This window comes from Mus caroli, chromosome 15, assembly GCF_900094665.2.
Source record: "Mus caroli chromosome 15, CAROLI_EIJ_v1.1, whole genome shotgun sequence".
Lineage (NCBI taxonomy): Eukaryota > Metazoa > Chordata > Mammalia > Rodentia > Muridae > Mus > Mus caroli.
Window position 1 is genome coordinate 11,141,733 of NC_034584.1, and position 10,888 is coordinate 11,152,620.

The window sequence follows — 10,888 nt, forward strand, 5'->3', positions numbered from 1 at the left end:
TACTGGAGGATCCCACAATACCTCTCCTTGGCATATATCCAGAAGATGTTCCAACCAGTAAGAAGGACACATGCTCCACTATGTTCATAGCAACCTTATTTATAATAGCCAGAAGCTGGAAAGAACCGAGATGTCCCTCAACAGAGGAATGGATACAGAAAATGTGGTACACAATGGAGGGCTGCTCAGCTATTAAAAAGAATGAATTTATGAAATTCCTAGGCAAATGGATGGACCTGGAGGGCATCATCCTGAGTGAGGTAACTGAATCACAAAAGAACTCACATGATATGTACTCACTGATAAGTGGATATTAGCCCAGAAACTTAAAATACCCAAGATATAAGATACAATTTGAGAAACACATGAAGCTTGGGAAGAACAAAGACCAAGGTGTTCATACTTTGCCCCTTCTTGGAATTGGGAGCAAGGCACCCATGGAAGGAGCTACAGAGACAGAATTTGGAGCTGAGATAAAAGGATGGACCATCTAGAGGCTGCCATACCCGGAGATCCGTCTCATAATTAGCCTCCAAACGCTAACACCATTGCATACACTAGCAAGATTTTGCTGAAAGGACCCAGATATAGCTGTCTCTTGTGAGACTATGATGGGACCTTGCAAACACAGAAGTGGATGCCCACAGTCAGCTATTGGATGGATCATAGGGCCCCCAATGGAGGAGCTGGAGGAAGTACCCAGGGAGCTAGAGGATCTGCAACCCTATAGGTGGAACAACAATATGAACTAACCAGTACCCCCCCAGAGCTCATGTCTCTAGCTGCATATGTATCAGAAGATGGCCTTGTCGGCCATCAGTGGAAAGAGAGGCCCATTGGTCTTGCAGACTTTATATGCCCCAGTACAAAGGAATGACAGGGTCAAGAAGTGGGAGTGGGTGAGTGGGGGAGTGGGTGTGGGAGCATGTGGGGAACTTTTGGGATAGCATTGGAAATGTAAATGAAATAAATACCCAATTAAAAAAAAAGAATGTAAGGGTTATAGGTGGAACAACAATATGAACTAACCAGTACCCCCGGAGCTTATGTCTCTAGCTACATACATAGCAGAAGATGGCCTAGTTGGCTATCATTGGGAAGAGAGACCCCTTGGTCTTGCAAACTTTATGTGCCTCAGTACAGGGGAATACCAGGGTCAAGGAGTGGGAGTGGGTCGGTAGGGGAGTGGGTGGGTAGGGTATGGGGGACTTTTGGGATAGCATTTGAAATGTAAATGAAAAAAATACCTAATTAAAAATAAAAAGAATTTAAGGATTGAGGTTTACTAGTGATATGTTTGTGTGTCAAGTTAACAAGGAGTCAATTGTACTGGCTAGTTTTGTGTCAACTTGACACAGCTGGTGTTATCACAAAGAAAGGAGCTTCAGTTGAGGAAATGCCTCCATGAGCTCCAACCATAAGGCGTTTTCTCAATTAGTGATCAAGGGGAAAGGCCCCTTTGTGGGTGGGACCATCTCTGGGCTGGTAGCCTTGGTTCTATAAGAGAGCAGGCTGAGCAATCCAGGGGAAGCAAGTCAGTAAAGAATATAACTCCATGGCCTATGCATCAGCTCCTGCTTCCTTACCTGCTTGAATTCCAGTCCTGACTTCCTTGGTGATGATCAGCAGTATGGAAGTGTAAGCCCAATAAACTCTTTCCTCCCCAACTTGCTTCTTGGTCATGATGTTTGTGCAGGAATAGAAGCCCTGACTAAAATAGGGGGTTTCTTTAATTGTAGAAAATATTTAGTGCCATTAAAGCAGACCACTAGGTATGAACTCATATAATAAGACAAGTGCCATGAGAATAGTATCCAAACAAACTGAGGCTTTAATTTTTGAAAATAAAACCTAAAAGGTTTTAGGGAGTTTTATTCCTCCAGAATGAAAATGCTTACAGAATCTTATAGAATCTTATAAAATCAATATATTCAGGACATAGAAACTATGAACATTGCAGTCCATGCAGGTCAGGCTTTCTTCAGAGCTGACTTTGACAGTTGACAGATTTATATATTTGGTGATTTGGGAGACTAAAGTCGAATGACTAAGAAGTCCATGGATTCTGTCTCTGCAATTTTAAAGAGCCACATGGGGGAGACAACTTGTGTTTTGAAGTGTGGGAGTCCCTGGGACCTGTTTTAATGCCATCGTATGAAACTGTGAAAGTGAAGCCAGGGTTACAGTGAGGACCACACAGTTGAAGATACAACATTTACAATGCATATCTCATTGAGAAAGGCACAGAGGGAGTGGAATTAGTGCAGGAAAGGAATGTATGTTACAGCAGTTAATCTGGAAGAGTGTAGCAATCTATGACCTTTGAAACTGATAACTGACAAGACCTGAAGAACTTGGTGTTTTTCTGAAGGATAGAAATCTTATTTTGATGAAATATTTCCTCACTTTGACAATATTTATTGTCATTTATTTCTTATGAGAAAATGTATATGTTGCCATTGTATGTTAGAAGTACATTTTTTTTTATTACTGAGAGATCAACTTTACAGGCTACTTAGAGTCTAAAGAGAGTGTGGGTCCGCATCTGCCCCATTGCTGGGCTTGTCTGCTTGGGGAGGTCAATTATGGGGAGCTAGACTGCGTTTACCCAGCTCCACCACTGGGTAGATGCTGGACTGTAGGGAAGCATTGAGACACCACTTAAGAGTAGGAAAACACAGTCTGATATATGAGAATGCTGTAGCTAGGGTTCTCAGACTTTTGGACAACAAGTTATCCCTGGGGTGCCACACAGAAGCATCAGGAACGAAGGATCAGGAATATACAGGCCTGGACCAGAGACTCCCAAACCCCTGGACATCTAGGCATTGCTGAGTCATGAGGGTTTGGTAGTGCAGTCAAGCATTGCAGGCTGAGGAAAAGCATCAAGTCTTGGGCCAGAGTGGGGGTGGCAGGAAGGGGGAAGTCTGACTTACCTCAGTGGTGATTGTCCTTAGCTTCGTGGCTCTTGTCTGGGTACAGAGATGCCAACTATGGGCATTTAAGTTATGGCTCTGTAGTCAAAGGCCTTCTCCATGTTCCTCATGGCAGATGTTGTTAGGACAGCCCATCTTTATCCATATAGTTTATTGACTGTTTATGGTGGAAAATGAATACATACTGTCTTCTCAGGGGGGTCTCAAGAAAAAATATCTTTTGCAGGGAGGAATGTATGGGAAGGGGACCTTACTGGCTAATCCTTCAGGGCTTTTAGGCAACTCATTAGCATGGAGAGCTTTGTTCTGGGCCTACCTGACCACAGGTCACTTTCCTTATGTGGGGAGTATGGACCTTATTACAGGTCAGGAATATGGTAGGTAGTGGGGACACCTACATCTGAGCCATGTGTCCATTGAGTCTCTGGGTCTCAACCTGCTCTACCCACCAAACTTCTTGGCATGATTTCATTGTCCCACATTAGAAATTAGATTTTTCGATAGTTTTGAGACTCTTAAAGATGGTAAGGACTTTTCAAGTTATATCATTTTATATCATACAATAACTATAAATCTATATGGCCTTAGCAAAGAATATTACAATTTGAAAACAAGGGTGTATTTCCATAGGCCATTTTGTTGAGAACTAGATCTTTAGTTAGTGATGATATTTGGAAATGTTATGGGACCAAAAGAGGTGTAGACTTGATGGAGAAAGTATGTCATCAGGTAAAGACTACACATGTCCACCAGAAGTAGAAATACTAACGGTATTTAAGAGTCAATGTTCCTTGGAAGATTTATCAAAATGCTTAACTATGTTCCATTGGAAAAATGAGTAAAAGTAGACACAAGATATAGTTATGCATTTTAAATATTTTTTTAGTTCAACTGCTCCAAAAGAGGAACCTATGAAATAGCTAATAATATAAGGTCAAAGCAAAACTAAAATTTAAATATCTAGTAAATATCTAGTCCTACAGCAGCTGAGACTCATAATGGAAGGTCTGGTATGCAAAGGATGACCAAGACTGTATAAAAATTACTTTAGTAACATGTTCTTACCCTTAATATTTTACTAAAGGAATATTTTTACAATGCTTATTTTTACACATTTCTGTCCCATTTCATCTATAGTTTTAAATCAACATTCCATAAAACCTGATAGCTTAAAATAATACAAGAGGGGAGTATTTAGCAATTATGTAACAAATCCTATTCAGAAAGTGTATGAAAATTTCTAAAATATAGGCGTGGTTTGAAGAGTTTTAAAGCAGACTCATTTTCTAGTTGAAATCCTATTGTCATAAATAGTTTCATAATTTCTTCTGTTGCTATTCCACCGGATATTTATTGTTAAGGAGAGGAAGAATTAACCTCCTGCCCAGAAGAATTTTATGTGTAGGTCATACAGCAATAGCTCCATTAAAATACATGAAGTGAAGCTGAAAGAGAAATTACATCATGTTAGTGTGAGTCAATGTAGTTCACATAGGGCATTAAATATGATGTCACTTTGGCACAGTAAATAGTATTTAGTGAGACAGAATTAGTAAATATAGGCATTTCATTCGGAAAGAAAGTATACAAAACTGTAAACCCAAGATAGTGTACCTAGTGGCTCACTGGCTGTTACAGAAGTTCTCAACAGATAGTGGAACTGAAAAGGCTGCCTGAAGTTAGCATATGAAAACTGTTCAAAATGAACTAGCTTCTAGTTCATTGGATACAATACTAACCCATGGATTTAAAAAAATATAGGACTAGAAACTTGAATACTATGGCAGTAAAAGTTCATAAGCATGAGAGAATGCTTAGACATTATTAAAAAACAATAAAAATAAAGATGTGAGTAGCTGTAGTTGAGATGTTTGGGGTGGCAGGAGTTGTTTTTAAAAGTGTTTTATTTATATATTTTTAATATATACTTTGAATAGAATGTGAGTGATTGTATATTTCAGAGTTTAAGCAAATGCTTATGAGTAACCAGACAACCAACTTATGCATACAAGTATGTACAAAGGCATTTACTTTGTTAATAGTTTCTCATGAATTTAGCAGAATTATTCCCACATTGGTAATTCCATGTCTTAATTTTTTTTGTTTATTAAAATACAGTAGGCTGTATGCTCACAGGTTAAAGGAGACATTCTAGATTTACATAAAAATTTCTCAAATACCTTAAAATTTTTAATTTAATTTCTTTTCCTGAGAAATATCTTGCAGTGTGCACCTTTTGTACCAGAAATTATTCTCACATATTGTAATCATATGTAAAATTCATTTGAACATTTCTAGGCTGAGAGTAAGTAACAGAGTTTTTCTCTAAAATAATTATAGATTAAGTTTTACAAAAGAAAATAATAATGTCATTGTTAATGTCCTGTATTTATTTTGGTTTTGGTTTTGGTTAGGATTTAGGTTTTCAGCAATAGGATTGAATTAAGAAATCTAATAAAAAAGAAAAAAAAAATTTTTGTATGCTAAGCCTGACCTACATCCCAGGGAAATAAGATATTACAATCTGTCATTTTATCATTTATCAACTTGGTACAGATTAACAGACATAAATTATTCTGGTTTTTTTTTTTTTTTTTTTTGCTTGTTTGCATTCCTCTCAGCTCCAATGACATATTAATTGTATTTAATAATTTTGGTCAATATAATAACCTTACATCTATTATATGAAGTGTAACTTGTAAAAATAAAGTTGTTTTACATTATAAATTTTAATAATTAGTAAAAAATTATGTATCTACATAGATACCAAAAATGTTTGTAATATATACTAAGTAACACATAAACAGCAAAATCAGATAACTTTTTCTCAGCAAGATTTGTTTTTATTTTGATTTTATACTTTCTATGTATTTGTTTTAGATGAGGAGTACTGTTTTTATTTCTTTTTTTCAAAACTGAAACATACTATATAGTTCAGACAGAGCTAAATCTCATGTGTGTACAAATCATTGTATAGGTAAGAGAATAATGGGCATCAGCCAACATATCTAGCAAGATTTTCATAAGAATATGATTAAAATTATCATTCAAATATTGAACAAATTATAAAGTTTATTAGAGCTCTTTCTAACAAAAATAAAAATTACTAAAATGAAGTTAAGTTATGCAAATAATTGGAAAATAAAAAGGATATTAGTTGAGTAAGAAAATAGAAACTTAAAATTTAGTCAAATTACGTGCTTAATTATGGTCACTAACATTTTTTCTCGAATGATATTCATTTGCACATATAATTTACAGTGTTATAAAATTCTATTTTATTTCTTTTAAATGCAAATAGTTCTTAAAAACTTTTTGCTTTAATATTTGCTTTAAATTTTCATCAATTTATTCTTGGTTCAAGTTTACCAGAAGGCATCAGTCTATTTTAATAGAGATTAAAATAATTGCTGTTAATAATTGATAATATGAAGAACAACTGAGAATTATTATTCAATATTATAATTTTAATGGAAATTGTGATTTTTAATATAGTGAAATGCATTTTTTCTTATTAGATACTAATATTATCGGAAATTAAGTATAAATTTATTAAGAAAATTAAGGATCTGAGCAAATGATGAAATAATTAAAATGAATATTTTGTAAATTTCATAATTTATAGCTTTAAGAACAAGCACAAATTGCCTAACCCTAATAACACATGCAATCAACTTTACCTTTTATCATTATCATCATCCACCTTGAATGTTTTGTATGTGTATTACGTATTGCTATCAATTCCATGGACATTTTCTGATGTTCCATGGTGGCCCACAGAAACAGAATGAATTAATTTCAGGAAGTTGCTCGTCTGGTTTTAAATATTTGAGTTTCTTTTCCTTACATTCTTTAAGAATACTGGATATCATTCTGTTACTTACTTAATACTTTCAAATTTTGTCTCCGTGCTCTTGAATTGCTTCTCTTTCTTAAAATTATGGATATTCTAAAAATATAGAGGCTAAATCTATCATTAAATTTTTACTTACAAAAAAAAATTCAGAGTGTGCCAAAGACATAATTTTATGTGAAGCAACAAGGAAAGATATAGTTTAAGACATGTGAGTTGAATAGATAAGAGATTCAAAGCAAACAGTCAGGAGAGTGCTGGGAAGAGAGTGTTTCTAGAATTTTGAATGACAACACTGATTTCAGCAAATTCTTTCTAAGGAGCAGCAAGAGAGCCCTCAGTCTCACAGAGTACACTACCATGGTGGTGAGAATCATGGGATGAGAATCCAGATGCCTCAGAGATAGTGTGCTATTTTAAGATCTTTAGTCTTTATTCCCAGTAATCTGGAGGACTAGGGAAACTATTGTGAGAACATGAAACTTTTTATGCCATTGCAAATTAAATATATCTTTCTAGTTACCATGTAGCTATTGGCTCACATAAGCAGGAATGGGAAGTAGGATATTGTTAACATTTTCCTGAAAGCTGTTCTGGGAGTCACTACGTCAGTTTTATGTTAGATGTGGAGAAATATCAGATTCAAGACTCATTTTTAAATCTATGGGAACATTTATTATATTATGTACTGAAATGTAAGAAAAAGAGGAGACAAGAGTTTCTCTTTGTATAAGGTGTAGATTCCTGGAAATAGGTGGATGCCCTTTCATACATTATGAAGTGCTGGGAAAAAGAAGTTAAAGAATACGCCATGATCCTTATCATCTGAGGTAGGTAGTTGAGTGCCTGGGTTGTTCCCTACACAAACACAATAATTTGCACATAATTCTTCAGACATGAAAGGTGTTGCTAAGGAATCAACAAAGTGATTTTTAAATGTTTGCTTATAACTTTCATAATCCTAGACTAATCAAATATTTAAATATTATAAACTATAGAATAGCTAGAGTCATAATTAATCAACTAGTGCCTTCGATCTTTCTTAGATGTTTGTTCATACCCTTTTGAATTATTTTATATTTCATGTATTGTTTCTTCTGAGACCTGAGCTTGATAATAGAATAGAACTATTCATAAATTACTATATCTTTCATTATAAATGTTTACACAATAGTTGATAAACTCTGCATTTGTTACTATTTCCAGTGGTATATTCTGAGGAAAACCCAGAATGTTATATGGACTTCAGTCATAAATCTCTAAAATTTCTATGTGTTGTCATTGTGCTGGCATAAATGTAATTCTATGTGTGTACTTGAACAAGAATGAGTTATACATTATTGCCAACAACTTCTTCCTTGTTGGATTTATAGATTTAACTTCAACTTTATGTGTGCTTTTAATGGCATGATAGAAAAGCCAATGCTGAATATCAGATATTTCTCACTCTGTCTCTGTCTCTCTCTCTCTCTCTCTCTCTCTCTCTCTCTCTCTCTCTCTCTCTCCACCTCCATCTCTGCTAACATATACTGTCAGTTTTCATTAAGGTCAAAGATATGCTTCCTGTGATCTGGGGTTGTCAAATCAGAATCAATATTTCTTACCATTTTAAATGGAAGTTATTTTACTAGAGCACCATTTAAACCATGAGCTTTTCTTTATCTCCGTTTTCTTTCATTGTCAGTTAAATTCATGTTTCTGTAATCCTTCTGTTGCACTGAAGTTTTCTATCCTTTAAATCCATCTTAATTAAGATAATTTGACATGTTTTCTAATTATTTATAGTTTTATCATGAGTATTACATGTATAATTTCTAGAATTTTATTCCAAGTATACATGCACAGTTAATTAGATTTTAAAAATCTACAAAAACTTAATTAGATCCACATATAAGTGAACTAGAGTGTCTTCTAGAAGAATAGCTATCACTTAATGTGTATTTTCTTCTTAGACAAAAAAAGTATTTTTTATTCACTATCTTCAATATATTTTCTCAATCATGGTTTTCATCAATTAGTGGTTTCACTTCACTCAAGAATGTCAGTGTAGGTGAGTATAGATTTGTTGGCAGATTACATTGGGCCATCGTGCCTTCCCATGCCCAAGGGTTTCTCCTCCTATTCATGTCTGACAGGTTCACCCTATGCTACATATGCAGCTCGAGCCATGGGTTCCTCCATGTGTAGTCTTTGTTTGGTGGTTTAGTTCTTGGGAGCTCTGGGTGGTCTGGTTGGTTGATATTGTTGTCCTTCCTATGGTGTTGCAAACCCCTTCAGCTCCTTCAGTCCTTTCTAACTCCTCCACTGGGGTTCCCATGCTCAGTCCAGTGGTTGGCTGTGAGCATATACTTCTGTTTTTATCAGGCTTTGGCAGAGCCTCTCCACAGGTAGGATTGGCTGAATAAGGCGAAGGCAGGAAGATCACAAGTTCCAGACCAGCCTGGGCTCATGGGGTCACTGTTAATAATTCATCCTAGTGCCTGCACTATATGTTTTCTCTTCAGGAAGTCTTCTCTTATGCCAATGAGTTCAATGCTATCCCTACATTCTAGTCTATCAGGTTGAATATATCTAATTTTATGTGAGGTTTCTGTTCCATTTGGACTTAAGTTTTATATAGAGTGATAAGTAAGGTTCTATGTACATCCTTTGACATGCTGATCAGACCACCATATCGAATAGCACAATTATGTTTGCTTTTTCTGTGCCAATTTTTTTACCTTTCTATTAAAACTAAGGTATCCATAGGTGTGTGGATTTATGTCTGAGTATTCAATTCAATTCCCTTAATCCAAATGTCTATTTTTATATCAATATCATTGGCAGTTTGATTAGTATGTCTGTTCATATTGTTATCATTGGCATCATCATCATCATTATTGTTATTTGATATTTTGGTTGAGAGACTTTTAAAGACTGATTTTATTTCATTAGTGGTTAAGGATGTATTCAAATTGCTTATCTGATCCTCATTTAACTTTAGTAAGTGAAACCTACCCAAAAATTGTTTACATTTTTAGATTTTGCAATTTATTAGAGTACAAGTTATTCAAGTATATACTTATGATTCTCTGAATTTCTTGGCTGTCTGTTTTTAGATACCCTTTTCTTTCTGATTTTGTTAATTTGAATATCCCCTCTTTTCCTTTTAGATAATTTAAATAAAGATTTTCTTTCCTGTTCATTTTTACCAAGAATCAAATATTTGTTTCTTTCATTTTTTTGTGATATTAACTCATTACAATTTTGATTTTTTTTTAGTTTGTTTATTTCTTGTCATCTAATTCCTATGGGTGTAACTACTTCTTTTTTAGAACTTCCAGGTATTCTATAAACTTGCAATATCCATTTTTTATATGTGTGTGTTTTATATGTATATGATGTATATGCACATGTACATGTATATGTATATATATGCATATATATGTATATATATTATATATTAATTTTTTATGTAGGTGCTTAGTGTTCTGAAATTTCACTGTTTGTATTGTTTCCCATAAATTTCTGTATGCTGTGCATTCATTTTCATTGATATCTAGAAAGTATTTAATTTCTTATTTTATTTTATTTAAATATTTTTTATTACATATTTTCCTCAATTATATTTCCAATGCTATCCCAAAGGTCCCCCATACCCTCCCCCCCACTTCCCTACCCACTCATTCCCCTTTTTTGGACCTGGTGTTCCCCTGTACTGAGGCATATAAAGTTTGTGTGTCCAATGGGCCTCTCTTTCCAGTGATGGCCAAATAGGCCATCTTTTGATATTTATGCAGCTAGAGTCAAGAGCTCCGGGGTACTGGTTAGTTCATAATGTTGTTGCACCTACAGGGTTGCAGATCTCTTTAGCTCCTTGGATACATTCTCTAGCTCTTCCATTGGGGGCCCTAGGATCCATCCAAGAGCTGACTGTGAGCATCCACTTATGAGTTTGCTAGGCCCCAGCCTAGTCTCACAAGAGACAGCTATATCAGGGTCCTTTCAGCAAACACTTGCTAGTGTATGCAATGGTGTCATCGTTGGGAGGCTAAGTATGGGATGGATCCTGGGATATGGCAGTCTCTAGATGGTCCACCCTTTTGTCTCAGCTCCAAAC